The sequence below is a fragment of the Colossoma macropomum genome, unplaced genomic scaffold, assembly GCF_904425465.1.
Source record: "Colossoma macropomum unplaced genomic scaffold, Colossoma_macropomum, whole genome shotgun sequence".
Taxonomy (NCBI): Eukaryota; Metazoa; Chordata; class Actinopteri; order Characiformes; family Serrasalmidae; genus Colossoma; species Colossoma macropomum.
The window spans coordinates 5,068,279-5,094,475 of NW_023494793.1; the positions used below are offsets into that span (position 1 = coordinate 5,068,279).

Genomic DNA, 26,197 nt, shown 5'->3' on the forward strand with positions numbered 1-26,197 from the left:
GTCCTAGGCCTGCTGTGTCCCTGTCCAATGAATGATTCCTAATTTCCTCAGTTGTGTATGTTTTGCAGCATTTAGGATCAGCTGGTTAAGTTTGTTTGTGAATATTTTACATACTGGTCTGAATTTTTCACAGTCAAGAAGAAAGTGTATCGCTGTCTTGACCCCCCCACCCCAACTCACTCTCGCATCATACCAAATAAAAAGACAAAATTCTTGTTTTCCTGTGATCTTCCACCTAAATGTAATGAATTTTGCTTCATCTCCAAGATGTCTTCTGTCTGTTTTGATTATATCACTGTGGACTAGTGGTAGTAAAAACTGCAGTTCAGGGATGAGAAACAGTGCTGAAGGGGGTTTATAGCCGTGGCAGTTACATCTACATGCTGAGGGACAGACAAACAACCTCAGTGGACAAACTGTCCTGTTTTCTCTGTGAACTCTGCTACGTCCTGCATGTCTCTTCACTCACACACTGAATAAGAGTCATGTGAGATGATACATAATCAGACTGAAGACACTTGGAGTCATGCACTCCAGAATGCACTCCAGACTCTGTAATCAGGGAGGATCATGGGATGTCAAGTGTCGCTGCTAATCTCTCTCTCTCTCTCTCTCACTCTCTCTCTCTCTCCCTCAGTTCAGTTCAGAATAGCTGTATTAGTATGACTGTGTGAAGTACAGTATTGCCAAAGCATTATAACAATAGTAATAACAATGAATAAACAATGAAAATGAAAACAAATAATAATCATATTAATGACTATAATTATTATACTAAGATTATTTGTATTTTCATTAGAATTATAACTATACTAATTAACTAATTAATGATGTATTTGGAATTTTTAACTTGTACATTTGGTGTAATATTGGGGTCAGTAGGGTGGGGGTCAGAAGTTTTGAGGTAAGTAGGGTGAGGGTCAGAAAGGTGGGGGTCAGTAGGGTGGGGATCGGAAGGGTGGGGGTCAGATGTTTCAGGGTCAGTAGGGTGGGGATCAGAAGTTCTGAAGTCAGTAGGGTGAGGGTCAGAAGTGTTGGGGGTCAGAGGTTTTGAGGTCAGTAGGGTGGGGGTCAGAAGTTTTGAGGTAAGTAGGGTGAGGGTCCGAAGTGTTGGGGGTCAGAAGGGTGAGGATCAGTAGGGTGGGGGTCAGTAGGATGGGGGTCAGTGGGGTGAGGGTCAGTATGGTGGGGATCAGTAGGGTGGGGGTGAGTATGGTGGGGATCAGTAGGGTGGGGGTCAGTAGGGTGGGGATCAGTAGGGTGGGGTCAGTAGGGTGGGGGTCAGAAGGGTGGGGGTGAGTATGGTGGGGATCATAAGGGTATGGGTCAGAAGGGTGGGGTCAGTAGGGTGGAGGTCAGAAGGGTGGGGGTCAGTAGGGTGGAGGTCAGAAGGGTGGGGGTATAGGGGGTGTTACTCACTGTCTCGCAGGCAGTGCGATGTTGTTACCTATTTAGCAGCGAGGGGGGGCTGTGTGCCAGGGCTGCCCAATAATAATCATTATGATTGTCATGATAATCATGATTATTTGGGTCAATATTGAGATCAGATTATTTAACATGATTACTCAACTTTCCAGTAACTTTGGAAACATTGTGAATTTACTGAACATTTCACCGAAAAATCTTTTTAACAGTGGATTTCCTTCAACTTCAAATATAGTTCACCTGAAAAACTAAGAAATAAATACAAAAAATGATAAATAAATAAAATAAATGATATATAAATAAAATAAATGATATATAGTATATAAATGTATATACATTTAAATAAACCATATAAAATAATAAATACAAATAAATCCTAAATAACAAAATAAATAAGATAAACTATGTTGTAATGTGTTCCACAACCTGCTGGAAACTACTAAACATATATAAAAATCATAAATAAAAATAAATTAGACTAAAATAAAATTAGAGTTTGGGCATTTAGTGAGAGGTGAAAGTGCACCGCTGTCTTGACCCCTCCTCCCTCTTACTCACTACCTCCTCACTCTCTCTCACTCTCACTCACTCTCTCTCACACACAGGGACACAAACAGATCAGAGGCTGATGTTTTGAGCTGAGGACTGTTATCTTTACTCATGAGGGCAGAGTTCGGCCAGGTTATGATGCATAATGTAAACTCATCCAATGGACTGTGGTTCTGAGGGTTTGACCACTGGGGCTCACGGGCTGTTAGTTTTCATTTCATACTGATTATGAACACTAGAGGTCAGTGTAGAGTAAAAGGTAGTTTCATCCAGACTCCACTGTTTGGTACCTTTACTGTGCTTTAAACTGAAAACAACACCCTGGCAAATACTGAGACTAATCTCACAACCAAAACATACACCAGACATAATGAATAAGAGTTTATTTGCCATGCTTACCATCATCATCACAGCGCCCAAAGCTGCTGATTAGAAAAGGGACAATCATTAACTGCATTATTAGTGACTTCTAATTTGTAGTACACATGAACCACTACGGATCCACCCAGTAGTGCTGTAGTGAGTCACTTCTGTTCTGTCCTCACTGACCTGACCTGACCATACTGTTATTATTATTAGTAGTAGTAGTAGTATTATACTAAATTGCACACTAATAACCTTGAACCTCGGTGGGACATATCAAGTTATGATAATTATAACAACAACAACAGCAATAATAATAATAACAATGACAATATTATTATTGTTATTATTATTATTGTTGTTGTTATTATTATTATTATTATTATTATTATATAATACTATTATTATTTAATAATTTGATAATAGTGATGTGGACAACAAATCAAATAGTGTAAAACATGATCAGATCACGTGATTTTATAAGCTGCCTGTGCTCACAGTGTCATGTAATTTCAGTTCAGCCCTTCTTATGTAGTACCTTAAGTAATATAGGTCGATTAAGTAAGGCTGCAGTGGCGCACACGCACCGGTAGGGGGAGCACAGAGGCTTTTCTTTTTACTTTTTACGATTAAAAACGAAGAGAATTGAATATTGAATGAACACTGTGGCGCAGAGAGTATTAGAGTACAGCTCTACCAATATCACCGCTAGGATTAAAAATAGCTTAAATAATTATACAACAAATGAAACCCTACACACGAAAGTGTCACTGCTCAGTGACAGGCATAGGTTTACCTATTCATCTATTTATTAAAATAAAATGTTAGATACGTCAATAAACCCGACAGATTGCTTCTGACCGGCAGTTTTACCGGGAAAAAATATTATAATATTTAAAAAAAAGCAAAAGAAAAAAATCGAGTTTGCGGTTGCGTCATTCGCACGGAGCGACGCGATTGGTTGCTTCGCGTTGACGAGGCTGTTGACGTCCCGGCCGCGTTTTGTTTGCGCATGCGTGCAAACCCCGTGCCGTTACTGTGTGTGTGTGTGTGAGTGTGTGTGAGTGTGTGTGTGTATTTAGATGGTGGCAGAGGCAGAAACCTAACGTTGCTGACCGGAGACTCGAGTGCAGAGCGGCTTGGCTGAGAGGAGGACAGTTGTTTGTCCTCCAGGGAATCTGAACCGAGGCTGAGCTACAGACGAGGAAAAGGCCGAAGAGGAGAGAACCCCCCCCCTCACTTCTCTCATTTCCCTCCTTGGACAGGTGAGCCATCGCTGAAGAACATCTCTGACCCAATCAGCCGAGCATGTCGCCTTTCTTCTCTCTGAGCAGTTCTGTGAGCGAGCCTGGTCGCAGAGATGCTCTCAAAGCTCCTAAAGCTCGGACGGTGAGCTTAAGGATGAGCTGCAGCCACGTTAGTGAACCTGTAGGGCCTACAGAGGCTCTGAGTGGAGCTTTACCAGCTTTACCTGCTTAAACAGACCTAAGGATGAGCTGGTGGGGTTGTTAGGAGTGTGTGGGCAGTCCTGGGATGGACACAGACCTTCCTGGACCAGAGCTGGTCTCCTTTGGCCTAGATAGCTAGCTGTGCTGATACAGTCCTCTTTCATTTGGTTCATTCATTTATCGTATTTCAAATGAATAACCATAGTTTCTTCTATTGCTATTAGGCTGTATCACCTCCTTGAGCTGCCACCAGGTTCTTCATGGGTTCTTTAGTGAAGGCAGCCTTGAGTTCTGTAACCATCACATGCTTAAATGGTTCTTTATGTAATGAAATGGCTCTTCAGATTGGTGGAGAATGTGTTGCCTATGGCTCTGTTGTATAGAAACTCTTGGAAAATGTTCTATATAGTACCAAAAAAAGGTTCTTCTATTGTGTGCAAGCTTGACATCATAACAATATCATCCATTTCCGAAAAGGTTCTGTATAAAACCATGTACAACACGTTCTCCATCATTCTGAAGAACTATTTCACTATGCAGACAAACATTTAAGCACTAAACGGTTCCATATAGGTCTCATGGTTGCCTTTACAAAGAACCCTTGAGGACCATCTTCGTTAGGAGTGTAGACGCATGGCCATGGCTGGCTATGCTGATGCAATCCTTGTTCTCATTTCAATAATTTGTGGTCGTCTTAGCTGCCTTTGAGCAAAGCAAGTGAAATCAGTGCTGAAAGGTCTCATTCCTGAGGTGCTCAGCTCTTCTTCTGTTTGGCTTAGAACAGTAAGAACCGATGCTGAGGCTTTCAGGTGCCACATGGTTTCAGAATGAGAGTCTCAGCATCCATCCTGGCGCATTGTGGACTCATGCTTTCCTGGCTTTCCTGTTATTTGGCATTATTTGAAGATTCATGCTGTAAAGTGCTGGCTGTAGTTTTTCTAGCTTGCCGGAAGCTGGATCAGTAATTATAATAGCTCGTCTATTATAATTTGTCTGTGGCCTCCTTTGGTTTATCAGTGGAGCAGCAATAATGTGACCTTGGATCTAAAATCTATCTAAAACGCTGTTGGTGCCGAATGGTACCCAGTGTTGATATATATGACATTTGGAAAGACGGCCTCAAGTGGAGAGGTGGGTTTGCGGTCCAGACAGGGAACAATTGATGTCTATAACAGATTAGTACTAGTATAACCAGCTTGTGACTGGGTCACCGTTACGCCACATCATAAATTTTAAGAGTAATTTCATTCTAATGATTGTTTTCCCATTAGTCAGACTTTCCCTTTGTTTATTGCCTCGGGGGAAGGTAGCAGTTTTGCAGTGTAAGGAAGCGGTAATTTATGAAACAGCTCAACCCTGGCGTTTTCACAACCACAGCAGAAACGTCACAGTAAATAATAATAATAATAATAATAATAAGAAGAAGAACTATTTTTTTCCCAGGGCCAGCCAAAAATTAAAAGTACAGTAAGAAAACGCGGAGCTGTGTTGTTGAACAATAGATTAGCCGTGGGTAAAAATTGGACTGCATTATTTTGACTTCAGTAGTCTTTGGCCGAATCATTGGAGCACTTGGCTTCATCAAAACACACTAGAATCTCATTGGAAATTGTGATTGGTCGGGATGCTCACAGCGCACCTAAAGGAGCTGTGGCTGGTTAGAGCGCTCATTCAGTATTGAGGCCTGCTGTGATATCAGTTTTATAAAGGCTTATATTGCGTTAATGACTAATAAATGATTTATTGGGTCCTCAGATTAGAGCTGAAAGATTCATCGTTTTTATATCGAAATCGCAATTTGAAAGAGTGCAATTTTCAAATCGCAAGAGCTGCAATTTAATATAATAAACTATCAACAATGTTGTCTTAACAGGTTTTAAATTAACAAATAACTCAGAGCTTGTAAGCTGCCTGTAGATCAGTTTAGACCAGTCAGAAGCAACAAAACAGCCATGTTCTGTATATGTGACATCACAGCCATCACGACTAACACACTCAGTGTTCAAGCCGCATGCCAGAAAAAAAAGCCTGGAAATTAATTTATAGAAAATTATTGCATTTAAATCGCAAAAGCAATATTGGTCAGAAAAATCGCAATTTGATATTTTCCTCAAATCGTTCAGCCCTACCTCGGATCACGTATTATTTCACCTGTAAAGACGTTGGCCCTTCATTCTCAAAGGAAAATGAGTGCACGAAAATTTCACCAACACTTTTGTTATTGATTAGTTATAACTTTTGGTGTATTGGTACAATCAGATTCACATTGTCTTACTATAAGGAAGCTGTAGTTTATGAAACAGTTTAACTTTAATAAGAAAATCGGGAGCTGTAGACAAACCGTTTCACCAGAAGCTCTGAAAATCACTGTAGTAAAGGAAATTTTAAAATTCCAATATGAACATTAGTGAGTTCAAATATAAGTACATCAAATTTAAGTGTTTAGTTTTCTGTTCCCCTGTAAAGATTCCCTTTCAGAGACGACGTTCAGTTACTCCTGTGATGGACTGTAGATTTGTCCAGGGAGCGGTTCTTCAGTCAGGTAATTGACCAACAGCTAGTCTGCAGCATCAGCTGCTGCTTAGTACCCTTTTCCTGAGTGTGCTTGTCTTCAGGCATTGCATTAGTTTGCAAACCACTATCAAGCTCATTAAATCTACGGTCACTTTTTGCCGCTTCATGAACTGTGTGTGTCTACTCGTTTTGCTTTGGTGGCCAGAAATGATGCAGCTGTAAATTTTCTCCTGAGACGGACGTTTTGCCATTACTGATCGTTTCCTTACGAAGAACAGTCTTACTCAACCACCCGCCTCTTATACAGCCATCATTCTCTTTATTACCTTAAACCCCAGGCTTTTCTGGTTTAATTATAGGGTTTTTTATTTAGTAACTGCTGTGAAACTAATTTGTGAGCTGTGTGGTTTTGAGAGTGAGGAAGTGTGAACCGACACACAGTTCTTGTAGTTTAAAAGGTTAAAACTGACAGTTTACACTGTACAGTAATTTTAAAAGCTGCTGAGGCGCATTTGAAACCCTAAAAGAAAGTGTTGCAAATGATATGTGCTTGATATACAGTTTCTTTGGTCTGTATATGACTGGTGACCTGTCCAGGGTGTTTTCTTCCTTCCGTCCCAATGACCACCCAGAAGGATAAGCGGCATAGAAACTGTGTGTGTGGGTGTGGGTGTGTGTGTGGTCTGTATGCATCACTTTGACAGTCCTCTGGGCCTGAATACCGCCAGCCGCGAATTCTAGCTGATGTAATAACTACTAATGTGGATCTGCTCTTGTTCTTGAGGGACGTTGGCTATTTCTAACAAAACCCAGTCATGTAGAATAGAATTGAAAAACAAAGTGAAGATTCAAACATAGATAGACAGACAAACGGACAGACAGACAGACAGACAGACGCTTTATTGATTCCCAAGGAAATTCAGGACCCAGTAGATAACACAGCACATAATGATAAGGGTGGTACAATATAAAAAGAAGAATATATACAAAAAAAAACTATCTACAGGCATATATACAACTAGAAATATACAAAAAAATATGCAATAAAATCTATCCTGAGATAAAAAAGTAAATAATGACTGTACAAGGAGGCGCAGGTAACAGCATATAATGACAATACTGAATAAATGTGTGCATATATTGGTACTGAAATAAAGTGTCCAGGTGGGGAGTTTCCAGATGTGTGACAAGGTGTGCAGAAGTGCAATATGTACAGTGAGGTGTCCAGATGTGCAGATAGATAGATTTGTGTGAGTTTGGCTCAAGTATGCCTTGTTTGGAAACTAGCAGTCTTGAGACTGCACTATGTTTTGGGGATTTGGAGCCCTCTCTGGTGGAAACGTGTAATTGCTTGCAATGTGCAGAAACCGCTTTGTAACGTAGGTTGCGTTTCGGACCCCTTCCATGAGCGTAAGAGTATGATGCTTGCGAGTGCTTTGAAGGAGAAGGCTGAGTCTTCTGAGGATGGGAGTGAATGATCCACTACTGTCATCATATCATCACCAGTATATAATGTTTTACATTGAAGACCTAAACATTGAGCCAGACCTTCTTTTTGAGCCTGTTTGAGTGACGTTAATATGTAAAGACGGTCAGATGGACTGTTTGGGAGCTCGTAAGGTTTAGGTTGTCCCTTTGGTCACTCTTCATTTTGGTAGTCTGATATAGATAATCTACAGATACTCAAATTGTTAAAAGACCAGCTGGTTATGAACCGTGTTTCAGGGTAGATTAGATTCATTTTATTGTCTACCTATATTTACCTACAGTAAAATTCAGGTGCACCACCTGAAACGATGCTCAAAATTAGGTTCTGAGTTGAAGTTTAAGGGTAGATTTAACAGAATCTGTTACGTTTAACTTACAGTTCATTTACATTTAATAGATATTTAGTTGAATGTTACAGAATGTTACTGTTACTGGACTTTCTGCTGACAAACAAGTGATGGGAGCCCTTGCAACCAATCAGATGTAGTTGTTTTAACTTAAAATAAGTAGCCTGACCGTCTTCAAGTGTTGTTATGCGTACGTTAATGCAGTCCTGATCTTATTTTTCCAAGTTCTGTTTTGAATCCAGCTAAGTTGCTTACGTCTTAAATTAAAACACCTTACAGTTCCAGAGTGAAATGTATATTTAACCAGACATCTTAGTGGGCATCTCGTCAGGTGCAGGTCACACAACTGACATTTCTATTTACGTTACAGTGAGTATCTTCTTAGTGTAGATATTAGGTCGGCACATAGTGGAAAATGACTACATACTACACTGTGATTGTACTGATACATATTGCATTTGTGATATATCTGCAATACAGGCTGATTCAGAAAGATGAATCCGATTTCAAAGCGCCATATTTTTAAACCGCGAAGCGCCAAGGAGCCAATCACAATCCAATTGAAAGAGGGAGTCATAGAGTTTCTGTCACAGGAAGATGGCTCCCTTCAGTCTAAGAGGAGATGGAGACCCCTGAGCTTAAAGCGTTCTGCGTTCTCCACTTCAATAAGAGTGATTTTCGTGGGCAGTGAAGCTCCAGCAGCTCAGAGCGTTCGCCGTTGGTTCCACAACACTGGATGATCTCCGAAATCGCACTGAAAGAGCCGTGAGTGCAGCAACACCCGACATGCTCAGTCGAGTATGGGATGAATTTGACTATGGCGTTGATGTTGTCTGTACAGCTGGAGGAGGTTCATATTGAGACCTTGTAAAATTACATAATAAACTTTATGCTCATTTAAAAACATTTACAGTTTACTGCGTTGATCTGTTATGATTTACAAGTGAAACAAATCATTTTTAAATCAGATGAATCTTTTTGAATCACCCTGTATATTAAATATGCATTGGTGAACAAAAGATTAGGCACATTATTTTGACCAAAATAGACATTTACTGCATCATGCAAATACACGGTTTCATCAAAACACCCCAGACTCTCGTTGGGAACTGTGATTGGTCGGGATGCTCACAACACACCTGAAGGAGCTGTGATTGGTTAGAGGGCTTGTTGAATGTTGCAGCCTGCTGTGATATCACTCTTATAAAGGCGCTAATGATTAATAAATCATTTATTGGGTCCTTGGGTCACGTATCCTCTCACCTGTAAAGACGTTGGCCCTTCATTCATCAAAGTTGATCGTAAAATGAGCCACACGAATTTAACCGACAGTTTGATTATTCATTTCACCTTTGGTGTATCTGTGCAGTCAAACTAGTGCCTGGGCTTGATTTGTGATTAACTTACCAAAACTATTATCAACATCATCTGTAAACCAATAGTGAGAAGCAAAATAGAAAGTAATAGCACTATTCATTTGTGACTGTACTTATTTTACATGCACATTGGTATAAATGAGTGCTGCAACTATTTTAAGACATACTACACTGTGCTTGTTTTATACTACTGACTGAAAATAAACAATACAAACACAGTTCAAGAATCACATCATTCTGTCTGCTGTCTTAAACATATGAATTTTTCCAGTGGTTGTAATTTTAATCCCTGTAAAGTTTGGCCAGTAGGGGGAGCAGTGCACTCACCGCTCCCCCTCGAACATAAGCCGCTGAATGCTGTCGTTTTATTGGTTCTCTATGAAGCGTCTGCATGAATTAGGGCGTGCTTCATGTAAATGGTATGTAAATGAGATGCTGGTAGGCTGGCGCTTGATTTCACGCACTGAAGTAGATTAATTTACGCTTAAATCTTTGCTTGTTTCTACATTGTATGAAAGTTTTCTGAATCAGATGCATCAAATCTGCGCTCTTTTCTCCGCTGCGTATGATGAGTAAGGGCTAACGTCTCGGGTACAGGTTTTAAAAATGGATTAAATTGAAGGAACACCTTTAATAGGAAATTAAACATTTGACAGACATATCGCTGCTGTCGGAACAAAACCTGTATCTCCAATTTTTTTCCAGTTTTTGACATCATTTGTTGCCCTACCTAATGTGTAAATTTGATGATGATTGGACCAAAATAAACGGCCCAAAATGACTTGGAGAAAAGTCTGGTTCCATTGAAATATTCTCCATCATTCATGTTCATCCAGAGCATGAGTAGATATTTGGGATTACATAAATGTCCTAGATAAACAGTCGTCATGCCTTCAGGCTGTGCAGAGAGTGCACTTGAGCATTTTCACGTCTCCCTCCAACATCACACAGAGGCTCTGAAGAGCTGAGGTCGATCGAGGTCTTCTACTTATCTGCGCTTAGACAGTTTGAGCCGCGTCAGTGAGTTTCTCTTACCTGTCTGAACTTCCTCAGAAGGCGCTGCACTTTGTGTTGTGTTGATGTGATAACATCTTTCTCTTGAAGTCCAGTCGTGCACTGAAGTTGTGCAGTGTGTATTTGGGGGGGGTGATTATGTTGGACGGCTTAGCCAGTTTTTTTTTCTTTCCGACAGCAATCAGCCATCAGCAAACTGTTTATCAGGACTTTGATTCTGACAGTAAAAGTCAGTTGTGATCAGTTTGACTGTGTTGAATATTAAAGGAATATTTCATCAAAAAATCAGATTTGACCTCTGACTTAATCTGTTAGAACACCCAAGACATGTTTGGTGTCTGAAGTTTGGCTAATGTAGCTAACAGGTAAATACTTACAACCTCCAGGTATCATTGTGCTAACGGCAGGCCTGCGTCACTCATCTGCCTCAGACTGCGTTGAGCTGTTAATCTCTATGCACAGGTATAAACCTATATGTGGGTCCTGACGGTATATGATGTACTGTTATCTGTAAGAAATGGACAGAATTCAGGCTTAAAGATGGCTGCTGCTTCTGCTTTCAGCTACGTGACGTTCATTTTTATTAATGTTACTAATTTGCAGCCTTTGATTCTTAACGTTTAGTTACTACGTGGTGAAATACACAGCCTTGCTGTTGACTGGACACTCATTCTCGTCCCAGTTCCACCTGCTGCTCTTCAGTATTTTGCCACTGATGTTTAGCCTACAGTATAGGTCTCAAAGAGAACATGTAGAAGAGAGTGTGTGTGTGTGTGTGTGTGTGTGTGTGTGTGTGTGTGTGTGTGTGTATGTGTATATATATATATATATATATATATATATATATATATATATATATATATATATATATTGTCAGTAACTTTACAGGAGAAGGAAAAAACATACTTTACTTTTAATGTAAGTCAATGGAACCAGACTTTTTTCCAAGTCATTTTAGGTCATTTCATTTAGTCCATATATATATATATATATATATATATATATATACATATATTTGTAAAATTGCTCTTAAGTGGATATGATTAAATGCATATCCCTTTATAAAACAAGAATATATATGTAAAAGAATATATAACTTCCATAAAGTCAGGTTCCATAACAAATTATAATATCTGTTCAGTTAAGTTAATAAACAATAACTTACTATTCCAGTTTTGCAATGCATTTAAGTCTTTTCAATAAATATTTTTTAGTGCGTCACGAAAAGCCACTTCATTTTAGCAAAGTGGGTGACAGCTGTGGTGATGGGTCTGGATGTTATACAGAAAATATACCAGAACCCTATTACAGTACATTACAGCATTCGTGTTTACTTCGTTATAACATTTTATAAAGTCATATATTCTTGCTTTATAAGAGTTATATAATTATAGCTACTTATAAGACATTATACAGGCTTATGCCAGGCATTAATAACTGCATGCATTCATTTTCAATACAGGATTCATAGGAAGTGTTATGAACACACACACAAACGTGGAGAATCGCTGGATGTAAACAGTGCTGATATCTGTCTGTGCAGAATATCGTTATTATTGTTATTATGTATAATTAAGTAATATTGCAGGTTAGTGCAGTTAGTAATTATACGGTAATTACACTACCATCAGAAACAGTGTAAACTGTGCACTCATTTCATCTTTAAATCCAAAGCAAGGCTGAGGTGAAGCTCATTCCAGAAGTAGCTACAAAGGATGACTTGCTCTACTTTTAACCTTGAGCCATTTCCCAACATTACAGTGAATGATGTATGAGAGTGGGTTGAGGAGGGCTGTTAAAATACCAAGATCGGTGATGCTGAAGGGCTGCAGCCCCTGTTTGGAGGCTGCATTATTCAGTGCAGGCAGATTTTGGATTAGATTGTAGAGAATATAATAATATCACCGTTTTAAGTAATGAATACTCATTAGGGATGTGACTAATAGTGATGGTTTGAGTATCTGTAAGAGTTCAGGTTTGATTGTTGGGGAAAAGTTTCCATGTTGAATAATCTGATGAGCTAAACTAGAACTAACCAGTGTACGATCTGAGGCTGCTGATAATAGACCTGTTGTCTTCTGTCTGAGGTCTTTTCTCCTCCTGCGCTGACTGTCAGTCAACTACAGAACTGACTTAAAAGTGATTTGAATGGTATTTAAATCTCTGAATTGCGTTGGACCAAAGTACATTGCTGATCTGCATGCATACAAACCCAGTTGGCCTCTCGGGACCGGTCAGCTAGTAGTGCCCAGAATCAGAACCAAACAGAGTGAGGCAGCATTCAGTTATTATGTTGCCAACTGCTGGAACATGTAACTCCCAGATGAGGTCAGATGTGCTCCAAGTGTAGCCGTCTTTAAGTCCAGTTTACTGACTTTTTTGTGCCTTTTTTAGCGCTGCACTTTATCTTTGCGCTGAAGTGTTTTGCTTCTTTCAATCCATTATTTAATTTTCTATTTATTGTCTTTTAACTCTGTAATGCACTTTAATTCAAATTTTGTGGGGTTTATTTGCAAATACCTTTCTGAGGTGCTGGATCTCAGGACATCCTGAACTTTTGGCTGGGATTCTTTTCACTTTAAAGCCAGTAAGTGAAAGTGTAAACTGGATGTTTCCAATAAAGTGGCCAGTGAGTGGAAGCACAAGGTAGGTGTTTCCAATAAAGTGGCCAGTGAGTGGAAGCGCAAGGTAGGTGTTTCTAATAAAGTGACCAGTTAGTGATTACAAGGTAGGTGTTTCTAATAAAGTGGCCAGTGAGTGGAAGCACAAAGTAGATGTTTCTCATAAAGTGGCCAGTGAGTGGAAGTACAAGGTAGGTGTTTCTAATAAAGTGGCCAGTGAGTGGAAGCACAAAGTAGATGTTTCCAATAAAGTGGCCAGTGAGTGGAAGTACAAGGTAGGTGTTTCTAATAAAGTGACCAGTTAGTGATTACAAGGTAGGTGTTTCTAATAAAGTGGCCAGTGAGTGGAAGCACAAAGTAGATGTTTCTCATAAAGTGGCCAGTGAGTGGAAATACAAGGTAGGTGTTTCTAATAAAGTGGCCAGTGAGTGGAAGCACAAAGTAGATGTTTCTAATAAAGTGGCCAGTGAGTGGAAGTACAAGGTAGGTGTTTCTAATAAAGTGGCCAGTTTGTAAGTGTAAGTATTACAGCTCTTTCTCCTCAGTATCTCTTTACACTGCACAGAATACGTTGTGATGGAGGAGTATCTGTTTCCTCAGTCCATCAGAAACATTATACTGCTGTTGAAGCCTCAGTGGACCGGATTCTACCCTGTGGTGAATCAGCAATGGCCAGTGTGCCCTATTTGGCCAATAATCAGTGCAGGGCAATCTGTGCCTCATTTCTGAAATTGCCAATACCAGCTATTGATTGGTTCAGCGTGAGTAATCCAGTGAGAGGCACATCTTTAACAAGCGCCTGTCCGCGGCTGCAGGCGGTGATGCCGCGTGTAGCAGGGCTAATGACGAGGCAGACGAGCTAATCTTTGGCCGTGTCACCGCTTGGCAGCCTCATAGCAGCCGAGCATATGAGCAGAGCCGGATATAGCACTGTGTTCGCTCTGCAAAACAGAAGTGTTTCTCTCCATTTTGCTCTTTTTTTCAGAAAACAGAAATGGAAAGGCTTCTGTTATGTAATCATAGGATGACAGGCATGCAGTAGGATCTTTCTTGGTGTAGGCGTCTAGAACAAATAAGAGGAGAAGTACATGCTGTTCATAACAGCACGTGTTCGCATGTCATGTTGGCGTTTTGACAGTTTGTTTTTTAATTTTCTTTTTCTTTCTCACTTGCTTACTCGCTTTCTCTGACAGCATACTTTCCATCATATGAGTAAGAGCTGTTTCTTCACCGTACTCAGAGCTGTTTCTTCACCTTACTCAGAGCTCTTTCTTCACCTTACTCAGAGCTCTTTCTTCACCTTACTCAGAGCTTCTTTGCTAATTGCGTTCCAGGCTCGTTACATACTAAGGCTTAGTATTCAGTAACTACAGGGACTTCAGTGCGAACTACTGGAGCTTTTCTTATGTTATAGAAGTGTGTAATAGAACTGTAAGGTTTGGTAATAGGTTCATTCAGAGCTAATATGGTGTTAGTGTTCATTGTCATGAACATTCAGTTATAATTTGTTTAGGAAATACATACATACATACATCATCTAAGCCGCTTATCCTTCTGGGTCGCGGTGGGATGCTGGAGCCTATCCCAGCTGTCATTGGGCGGAAGGCAGGATACACCCTGGACAGGACGCCAGTCCATCGCAGTTGTTTAGGAAATGATTCAGTAAATTAGAAGTGGGCTACGATATTTTATCATTAATATGGTACATTTTGTTATCATGATGCACCAGATCATCGCTGTCGGAAAAAAAGAACCAAGTATCTCCAACATGGTAGCTTTCCAGGAGAAGCAAAATGGTGAATCTGTTGGTCCATTCATCATGAAATGTTCACGTAATGTACAGGACAGCCGCAGTGGTAAAGTGATGTGTGTATACTTACAAAAGGTGGTTGTTCAGTGGTTCTTTAGTAAAGGCAGTGGGTCCTTTTAGCACCATGAATTCTATATAAAACCTTTTCATATTGGGATGGTTCTTCAGATTGATGGCGAATGTGTTGTATATGGTTCTATATTGAACCTTTTTCAAAAATGGTTCTATATAACACCAACAAGGGTTCAGCTGTTGTTACGATATTAAGCTTGTAACAATAGAAGAGCCCTTTTAATTGAAAAATGTATTATTTTTAATAGGTGTCAAATTAGACCGGGACTTTTACTTACACTCACGGAGCACTTTATTAGGAACACTATACTAATACTGGGTAGGGACTCCCCTCCTTCTTCGTGGCATGGATTCCACAAGATGTTGGAAACATTCCTTTGAGATTCTGGTCTATTTTGACATGATTGCACTGTGCATCATCCCAAAGGTGTTCTGTTGGATTCAGATCCAGTGACTGGATTTGGTCACTGAAGAACGCTGAACTCACTGTCATGTCCATAAAACCAGTTTGAGATGACTTCTGCTTCGTGCCGTGGTGCATTATGATGCTGAAAGTAGCCTTTAGAAGATGGTAAATTGTGGCTTTTAAGCGATGCATATGATCAGCAGCAATAGGCTGTGCCATTCAGAAAACAATTGATTGGTCTTAATGGGACCAAAGTGTGCCAAGAAACCATTCTCGACACTATTACACCAACTCCACCAGCCTGGACTGTTGACACAAGACAGGTTGGGTCCGTTGGCTCATGCTGTTGGCACCAAATTCTAACCCTACAATCTGTGTGTCTCAGCAGAAATTGAGACTCATCAGACCAGGCTATGGTTTTCCAGTCTTCAGCTGGCCAGTTTTGGTGATCCTGTGCCCACTGCAGCCTCAGCTTTCTGTTCTTGGCTGACAGAAGTGGAACCCGATGTGGTGCTCTGCTGTTGTAGCCCATCCACCTCAGAGTTTGACGTGTTGTGCATTCTGAGATGATATTTTGCTCACTGCAGTTGTACAGAGTGATTGTCTAAGTTACCATGGCCTTTCTGTCTTCTTGAACCAGTCTGGCTATTCTTCGCTGACCTCTTTCACCAACAAGGTGTTTCCGTCCTCAGAACTGCGGCTCACTCAATGTTATTTCTGCATTGCGCCATTCTGAGTAACTAGAGACTGTTGTGTGTGAAAATCCCAGGAGGTCAGCAGTTATAGAAACATTCAAACCAGCTCGTTTGGCACCAGTAATCATGCCACAGTCAAAATCACTGAAATCACATTTTTCCCCATTCTGATGGTTGATGTGAACGTTACGTGAAGCTGCTGGCTCGTAGCTGCATGATATTATTTACTGCACTACTGCCACTCATTTGGCTGATAATTGTATAAATGAGTAGGTGTACAGGTGTTCCTAACAGAGTGCTCGGTGAGTGTACGTTTCACATTACTGTCTAGTAGTGGTGCAACAATATGCATATTTACAGGTTTTCAATTCTGAGATAATGTTTTTTTGATATTTTATATGTAAAATGTCTTAATTCTGCTCTGATTCTATACTATGCTGATTGCTTTGGCTCAGAAAAATAACATGTTTATTTCAAGACAAAAGTTTCCAAAGTTGTATGTCGTGGCCAAATAGTCACCCAATAAAACTGTAACTGAGATATAAGCACTAGAATCAGATATGATTCACCCAGATGTCTAGTTTTGACCACTGGCTGTGGTTTCTGTACTTCGTGGTGGTGCTTGTGGAATTTGCTGTGTCATTCTTTTAGCATAACACCTTTTATCTCTATTGTATACGTCTTCTCGTAACACCTTCCTGCCACCGGAGCTGTTAAATGTCAGCAGTGTCATGTCACACGCCTCAGCTGTATAACCGACTCTCCTCACGTTGGCTTTGGTCACCTGGACACACTTCCCCACATCTCTCTTATTACTTTATCCCATAACACTGCTGGCCGAGCTGACCGGGGCTTCTCTATTGCAGTCTGGCTATGCGAGCAATGCATGAAATCTGTCATATCATACTCCATTAACAGCCTCATAAAAACCCCTGCACACAGTGTCACACTAGAACTCCACATAGGGTTCGTAAATAATCACTTTTTATTATTTACCTTTTTATTATTGGCCTTTAAAGGACTGATGACCCAGAACACTTCGTTATGCAATTGACTTAATCACTGTGTCTTTTAATATAGCAATATACACTATTTGCCTAAATATGTCTAAATATTCGAAAACCCCTTCTTCGGCTTTTTTAAGGAGCACCCATTGCTGATACAGGTCTTCAGGTGCACGCACAGCTTGTCTAATCTGTATAGAAAAGCATTGACCGGCTGCACATGAGCCTGAGGTCATTATGTCCAATGCCAAGCGTTTTCAAGAGCCCTGGATCACTCCAACTCATTCCAAAGGTGTTGGATGGAGCCCCACTCCAGAGAACCGCACAGCCCTTTAGGTCCTGTTGGTACCAGTCTTAAGCAGGAATGGACAACCATAAAGCTGGAACCTTTGCTGCTGGACTGATGGACGAAAAAGCACAGCAAGTTTTTTTGTTATCAGAGGTTAAAGATGCAGTTTGTCAGATTTTTAGTTTAAAACGTTCCAAAATGAACTAAAATTATCAACAGAATGTGAAGAAATAACATTTGTGACGTAACGTCAAAGACGTCTGTGTATCATACTGCAGAGATATCTACAGAACTTAGCGTCCTAACCTGCTAGCCCTGGCTCATCCTGTCTTGTAGTGCCACTTTGTACCTCAAGAGGTGATAGTGAGTCACTGCATCGTCAAGACTGCCATCAGTCCAGCATGAGAAGATGAAGCAGTAGCGCTGCCCCGAGGACACATTCTAACCTCCTGTCAATCATGTTGAAGGTGTCGCCCCCGGTTAGAGCCTTTTAAGGACAGGTAGCCAATGAAAGGTACAGTAAAACCTAATGCATCAATGGCTAAAGCTCTTGACAAGCAGTCGTTATCACCACTGCTGCCCGCTTCCCAGCAAGAAACCAAAGAAATGACATAAATAAAAGCAAAACAAATTACATTGGCGTTGCTTTCCAGTGCTGGAGACTGGAGATCTTGGCAAGTATAGAAATAAAATTTGATGCTGAACTCGCAACTTTTCTTCTGGACTAGTAAGTAGAGGGACAGTGGAGGGACTGTGCATTTCGTTGTTTCACAACGATAGGAGTGAAAACCACAACTTTCTGGTGATAGGTTGCCCTCTATTTGTTTGGAGTGTGGAGTATGAATTTGACAAGTTGTGTCATCTCACAAATTGCTTCTTTAAAATACTTTGTGGTGTGAAGAAATGCGCATAGTGTATCTGATAGCAGGGTGGTGTGTTAGCAAGAATGATACGGTATGCATCATGGGTTATGATTCAAGTTATTGCCCTTTATTGCAATACTATAAGCAAGATGTTTTATTGTTTACAGTCTATTTTTAGGAAAACTGTCATTAAAACACACCACCATTTGCGTAAAATCTCATTAAAAGGAAAGGTCTCATGGCTGAAGATCATAACACTGCTGTCCAGCGGTCAGGGCTTTAAACACAGCACAAAATTAAACCACTGTCTGCCACAAATCTGTGCATGTAAACTGTTAGTTAAAAAGCATTACGGTGTTTTTGAAAATCGATACAGTATCACAAATATAATATTGCGATACTCAAGTGTATCGATATTTTCTTACACCCCATCTATGATAAATCATATTTTTATTATTATCGTGATATGAGTTTCTGCGATAAACACATTGATAGACGTGTTGATGACAGAACAGATTATAGTATCTATACACCCAGCGCCGTAGAGATGTCGTTACATCTCTGCCACAAACTGTTAGAAGCCTGTTGAGTGCCTCTCTGTGCTGGTATTGGTGTTGTGTCCGTGTCGTCCAGCCCTGGTTTCTGCTACATGGTTTTTATCCTTCACACAGACTCGGTGAATCAGTTTTAGTTCCGCAGTAGCTAGCCCTGACAGGTTGGTGTGTAAAGATGAGGGGAAGTTCGACACAACTTTCACCCTAAGCCTCATCCCTCATGCATGCAGGAGTGGTTTTCACTGACATAGTTGATTTTGGGAATGAGCAGCTCTTTGGAGGGAATGACTCCTGAAAGTGCACAAGTCCTTTGTTTATTAAACATTAATACATTTTGACCCTTAGACGGCAGTTATTGTGATGTAGTGTGCTGTAGTTTTATATGAATTATTTCTCACTCATGGCTCGTCGATGTGAACAGAGACATCGTGTGAAAAGTGATTGTAAGCTTTCAGTTCGTACCACTTTGGTGTTTGTAAGTAGGAGAGGAGATATTTTATGATTTGAGGTTGTTAAGTCTTTTGTTGTGCATGGTCATGTTTTGCAACAAGAAAAAGCATCCCTTCTATTTTTGCCGTGTTTTAGTCATTTTGATTGTCGTTATAAATAACGTGGGAGTTATAAGTGGGGAAAAGTCAAAAATTGTTATAGTAATTCAGTATGTAACTGTAATTAAAGGGCACATATCATTGAATTTTTAAAAATAAAACCATTTTATTTAGTACGTGAACAAAGTTAAAGTTTCAAAACATGCCATTCGCTCCAATAGCTCATATGGTTCATTTAGAGCAGGGGTCAATAAGGTCCAGTTAGAGAAAATATCCTCAAGCAAAGGTCCAGAACATCATGTCTAAGTTGCATTATGATTCAGTGCCATATACTGTTTACTGAAGTAGCCTAGTAGGTATATCAACATCTTATGTAGTCAACAACTGAATGTCAAATCAAATAAAGTACAATTCAGTAACATTTCAGTAACATTTATTGTCAGTTTTCTCTTTTTAGAGCACGACGTGTAAAATAATCTGGCTCATTTAGTCTCCGACTGCTGTTTCTCGCCTCGTCCCTCCCCGTGTGTGTGCGTCACTCACTCGAGTCTCAGTGCTCATCGTAATGCACAGATCTGATTGGCTGAGTAGCGTCATGTGATGTTTACAACACATGATTGGTCTGTGCCTCTCCTGGGCTGCTAAAGCTACTGTAAAGGCTAGAAAATGTCCGCGATTAAAAAAGGACCACCCGGTCGAAATTAAATAACTCTCCATTGGCCATAGTTCCAGGTTTGCATAGGACAGCGCCTGGGTCCGGACTTGGACCGCGGTCCGCCTGTTAGCGACCTCTGATATAAAGAAATTAAGCTGCAAAAAAAACAGCCTGTTTTGAATTTATTGTTATTGTGATGTCACAAAATACCAGCACATTTAGAGTCATAGGCAACAGCCGCCCAGTCAAATTACGTTTTGTTGATTTTCTAGTTGTTGACTTTATAGAGGGAACAAGCTGAAAAGGGCATTTTTCTACAAATTTTAGTGCACGATTTCATTTTTTTGCATAGTTTAACAGATCAAGGGGAAAAAATCTAAATAAAATATGAAATTTTTGCACAGCACTCATTTTATGTTGCCTTACAAAAATTAACAAAACATCTTTTATCCATGGGTGCCCAAACTTTTGCATTCAACTGTGTGTACACCTGTTCAGCCTACAGCAGTTTAGCCCCACCCATTAATACTGAAGTTATGGGTGTTTTAGTCGGGAATGCTTTTTGAATCTAGCACAGCCAATCAGAACAGAGCTCATTTACATATCAGTTGTAAAGGGACGGTAACACAAACGACCTGTTTAATTTTAAAGGATAAACAGAGGTTGGAAAATAAAATTTTAGTAGACTGATGGTCCTGGGGAGAAAAATACAATAAAAATGTGAGACGTGAGGCCTTTAACTTACACGTACACAGTATAGCAGAGTGGCAGTGTTAGCTGAGGACTTCTAAAGGTCATGTTGGGTTTGAAGGCCTGTATGATGGCAGTTTGGCCGTATCGTCACATGATCAAACGTTGCTGCATGTGAGAGACTGGCCGCTCTAGAAAATGTGAAACTGTTTCCAATTTCCCTAATTTCACCTTCAAACGGAGAAACACTGTCCGTTTGTTCTAGGTCTGCCTCGTCAGGTGAATGCAGCACTTTTTAGTGCTGCGTGTAACAATACATATGTTGATGCTGTGGAGTTTCCCTTATGTTTCCCCAGCCCGAGTTTCACTACTCCTGTTTCAGTTCTGAAAACGCCATCTGCTCGTTCCTGGGCAGGCGGCTGCGTATAAAAAGAACAGTTACAGTGAATTGTGTAATACTTTGTAATTCGCAGGCTTAAGAAAATTCCACTGTGTTTCACAAAGCAGCTTTTCAAGGCAGCTTTAGGTGCTTTAATTCAGCTAAACAACTTATTTTCCACTAACAACTAGCTTTGAGTCTGAATTTTTCCATAGGCTTTGTATGAATTCTATGATGTTACATAAATAGTAAGCTATTTACAACACACACCACACACACCGCACACACACACACCACACACACACTCCCCAGGCTGTCTCAGGTCAGGAATTAGACTCAATTAAAGCAGCTCACATCACAGCTTTGAAGTGTGGAGGTGAGTGGATGGTTCAAAAGCGCTCTGCAGTTTTGGATTTCGAATGCTGTAATTCTGGCCTTACAGTAATTGAAGGACATGAAATCAAAGTGATGTTGGATCCTGGGTGTAATGCCAGAAGATGGCTGATTTCTTCGTCTGGGTCGGCAACCCGAATGTTAAGAAGAGCCATTTTGTCTTTTTCATCAAAAATCAAACCACCTTGGGAGCCACAACATTTAATGTCCATTTATTGAAGTAACGTTTCACCATCTTGGCTGTGAATATGTCTCAGTATGTTCTAGTATAGTCTGAAAATATAAACCAGAACACAGACTTACTTTACTCTGCTTTAATCTTTAGCTCAGCTACAGCTGCTTTTCTCACATCTCCAGCAGGAAACTTTCCCACAAAAGTAGAACAGTGTCTTGTAAAATGTCTCTCAACGTTCGACACTGAAGTCGCTTCTCATTCGCCAGCTTCTTGTTTGAATTTTCCCGTTCCACCTTAAATGGTGCACCTTAAATGGTGCACCTTAAATGGTGCACCATTTAAGGTTTAACGTGAAAATTCTAACTAGAGAAACTGACTTGATCCTCACGACTTTTTTAGTGTTTCAGTTTCTTGTTGCAGATTAAAGGTATCAGGAAACCAGCTGGAGTGATTATAAGTGTAAATAAGTCAGTTTGTCTCCAAAACATCAATGTTCGTCTTAAATCTTTCTCTTTGCTCTTTCGTTAGCTATTAGCTAAGCGAGATTAGGCAAGATTGTTATCTGTGTAGCTATGGTGACCAGCAGTCTGCGCTAATCTTCAGGGTTAAAGGGTGAATTAGCAGTTCTACATTAACTTCAGTGTTTAAGACCATTTATTGTTAAACTGTGTTGAACGACCAGCAGAGCTTTATTTTACTGTAAAGGAGGATTATTTTATTTTTACCTACAAATCTGATTCTGCTGTGGAGCCGCAACAGGGCAGTAAAAGAGCCGTGTGTTGCCGACCTCTTGAAATTGCTTAGAATTGGTATTGGATGCACAATTTTCATACTGATTGGGAAGTCGTTAGAATGTCTGTCACCTCTGTCGGTGGTGTAACGTCTCTTTAGGTGGAAACTGATCCAGTGGAGTTTTCATAGCACATCATGTTGCTCTGAATTCTGGCTGGGTGTTGCCAACCAGCTCACAACACGTCCTGATTCAGTATATCACAGTGCATCGTGATATCACAGTGGTTCACACTCGTTCTTTCCTACTTACATCTTCACTGTTGTGAATGCGTAGCCAGAGCTGGTTTATGAGGAGCCTGGCCTCTTCTTATTTCCCCCGTTATATCAAAAACAGGACTGTAAAACGCCAGAGGGCGTCCGCGAGCTCCATGAATGGGAGTAAATGGAGCTGAATGGTTGAAAACAAAGAGTTAAAGTAGTTTCTAATCACTCGCCCAGAACTTTCCTTTAATTTTAGTGAGTAGAAGAATGTATTTCACTGAAAAAGCAAAGAAAAAGCAAAGAAATCCTTTTTTCTACAGCAAACAGGTAGAAAAGGGCAGCAGGACGCTAACATTACTGATACTGAGTGCTGATTGGTTGGTGAGCAGAGCAGCTCATTGGCTGTTCACACTCACTGACGTCACGGACGTACATGAGGTGCCGTTTTAAACTCCTATAACTCGAGTTTAAAAGCTCTTAAAAATATAACAGCAGTGTTAAAATGTTTTATGCTGTTCTGTGTTCAGAAAATAAATGTATTCTTTTGCATTAAAAATGTTGAAGCATTTATAAACTATGATTTTACTGAAATGCTCCTAATTAACCCATTCATTTTGGACTCGCTCGGGAGCGCCCTCTAGCGTTTGAGAAACCCGGAAGACATTATAGAACAGTAATTCTCCTTTCTACAAGTTCTCTGGCGTAGCAAATGGCAGGCTGGGTATAGCTATAAAAGAAGCCTTAAAAGGCAATTTTAGAGATTTCATAGCTACCGCCATCTATGGGTGATTAGTAGGTACTTCACTGGCCTTGGATGAGCTATAACAGTGGGTATGCATAAATATCTAAGCCTAATTATTGATGCAAAAGCCAAAATATCAGTGTGATATAATGGAAAATAAAACCGTGGTTATCGATTTAACGTTAGAATCAGCCCTGAAAGGAGTTTTCATGCTTGATGAGCGAAAGCCTCTCCTGCAGTAGCACTTTTCTCTTTTCAATCTGTGCCACATCTCTGAGGATCTGTAATTAAGTTGATCTACATCTCTATAAAAGTCCTTCGCAGTGCATCAGTAAATGCCATGCATTCGTGTTTGGCTGCCAGATTCTAAAAACTCACTGTTCTGCTGTCGGGACCCTTCAGGACCCCCACTGTTCCTTCATGCCAGTGGGACTCCAGAGAATTTGACTGTTAAGCATCCCTGTGCCCCATGGGTGCCTGCAGCTGTAAATGAATAGTGACTCTGCTAGGATGCTCAGGGCAAATTGAATGGCTTCCTTCCCTGCAGAGATTCGCAATAACACATTAAAGGCATTCCTGCAGCGGCCTGCTTTTTGGGGACTCCTGCGGTTCTGTTGTCCCAAAGCTGGACCCACTGTGGAGGCTGCTAATTAAACAGGGCATACTTGGGTGAATTAGTGAGAATTGTAGAATGTATAGTCCTGGATATGGAGCGGTGTGATCTCCTGGAGCGGTGTGATCTCCTGGAGCGGTGACTTTCCTATGGAAAAGTCTGAAGTATTCTTTAGTATTATTTTTTTTAAATATTGCAGTTATTACAGTTAAATTATTGACCCAGACATTTTGCCATGACCCTTTGCATATGATTCCTTAGGCTTCAGCATCAGCTTGAGACCAGTTAGTTGTTAGGTTGGCTTGGTTAGTTATAGTAGCCTTGAACTGTAGTGCTAAATAGAAGGCGTGCGTTATTAGGCCAGCCACAATGGACAGGTTTGAATTTACGTCTTAGTTTAGGATACATCTTAGGATTCGCTGATATGGGAACTGCTGGCCGATGCCTATATCTGCTGTTTTTCATGTGCGTATGTGCTGAGGCCAATAAGTATTTTGCACTTAGATGTAGAACATTTTGTTCATAAAATACGTTAAATCCACCTTCATTGGCATTACAGAGAAATTTAAGCGCAGTAACTAAGGCCCAGCCCCATTCCTTCGGAATTAGTTGGAGCGTCCAGAACTGATCATCCAACATCAGCGCCTGAGTCAGTTCCTCTCTGAACAGCTTTAATTATTCACACAGCGGCTCGTTCTGTTTAGCTGAGTATGGTGGCGTGTGTGGTTTTATCTGGGCTGATTCTGTTGTGAAACATCAAAGAAGCTCACGTTGCAGTGACCACACGCTCACGGTGGAGCTGTCAGGGTGGGTCAGCGGAAGCTGCAGAGCTCCAGCAGAAATTCTGTTACTGTGGATTCATACCCTCTCTGTCTCTATCTGTCTGTCTCCCTCTCTGTCTGTGTCTGTCTGTCTGTCTGTCTGTCTGTCTCTCTCTCTCTCTATCTATCTATCTATCTATCTCTATCTCTATCTCTCTCTCTAACTCTCTCTATCTTTCTCTAACTCTCTGTCTCTATCTCTTTCTATCTCTCTCTCTCTCTCTCTCTCTCTAACTCTCTAACTCTCTATCTCTCTCTAACTCTATCTCTCTCTCTCTATCTCTTTCTCTCTCTCTCTAACTCTATCTCTATCTCTCTCTCTATCTCTATCTCTCTTTCTCTCTCTCTCTCTCTCTCTCTCTCTCTCTCTCTATCTATCTATCTATCTCTATCTCTATCTCTCTCTCTAACTCTCTCTCTAATTCTCTTTTCTCTCTCTCTCTCTATCTCTATCTCTATCTCTCTCTATCTCTATCTCTCTTTCTCTCTCTCTCTCTCTCTCTCTATCTATCTATCTATCTATCTCTATCTCTCTCTCTAACTCTCTCTTTCTAACTCTCTCTCTAATTCTCTTTTCTCTCTCTCTCTCTCTATCTCTATCTCTCTTTCTCTCTCTCTCTCTCTCTCTATCTATCTATCTATCTATCTCTATCTCTCTCTCTAACTCTCTCTTTCTAACTCTCTCTCTCTCTCTCTCTCTCTCTCTCTCTCTCTCTCTCTCTCTCTCTCTCTCTCTCTCTCTCTGGTCTTTATGACCCTAAATAATACCGGAGCATCAGTTTGTGGAAACTTTCATTACGTCTGTATTATTTGAGGAATTGTGCATCACTTAATTGTCTGAAGTTACTGGAAGTGATTTTGTGCTTTCCACAAGAAAACTCATTTCCTGGTTTTGAAATGAAAAATTTGATGGGACTGTTTGTGAGTTCTGCTAAATCCAGAGCTGGAAATTAACCTTGTTGTTTCACTTAATGTGTCATAGTTCAAATGTAACACTAGACTAGTCTAAAAAAGCCCTTTCTCGTTATATATGTTGAAGGTGTGAGGAACTTTTCAAAAACTGGAACTGCTTTGTGGGAGATTTTGAGGGTGAGTTTTGGGGATATTCACAATGTGTTTTCTGGCTTCTAGCAGTAACGTTTGCTACTTTGCTGAAAATGTAAATTTATTTATTAGTTTAAGATATAAAAATTAGCCACAAAATATGAAACGTCATAACATTTGCACAGTTCACATTATATGTTTTATTATTTCTTTATGTGTAAAGTTGAACAGATAAACTGTATTTTTTACCAGGATCACCTAAACTTTTGCACACAAATCTGTTATAGTTTGTATAGCTTTCAGCAT

The 26,197-nt window shown here is 40.3% G+C and overlaps 1 protein-coding gene across 1 annotated transcript in view; it reads left to right on the top strand.

Annotated features, from left to right (window-relative positions):
* Positions 1-3,369: 3,369 nt before the first annotated feature.
* The window catches only part of slc23a2 (solute carrier family 23 member 2), a 63,334-nt gene continuing 40,506 nt past the window's right edge, over positions 3,370-26,197 (top strand). Inside the window, exon 1 of the mRNA XM_036578264.1 lies at positions 3,370-3,602. The gene's annotated coding sequence lies outside the window, so the exon portion shown is untranslated. The remainder of the gene's footprint in view (positions 3,603-26,197) is intronic.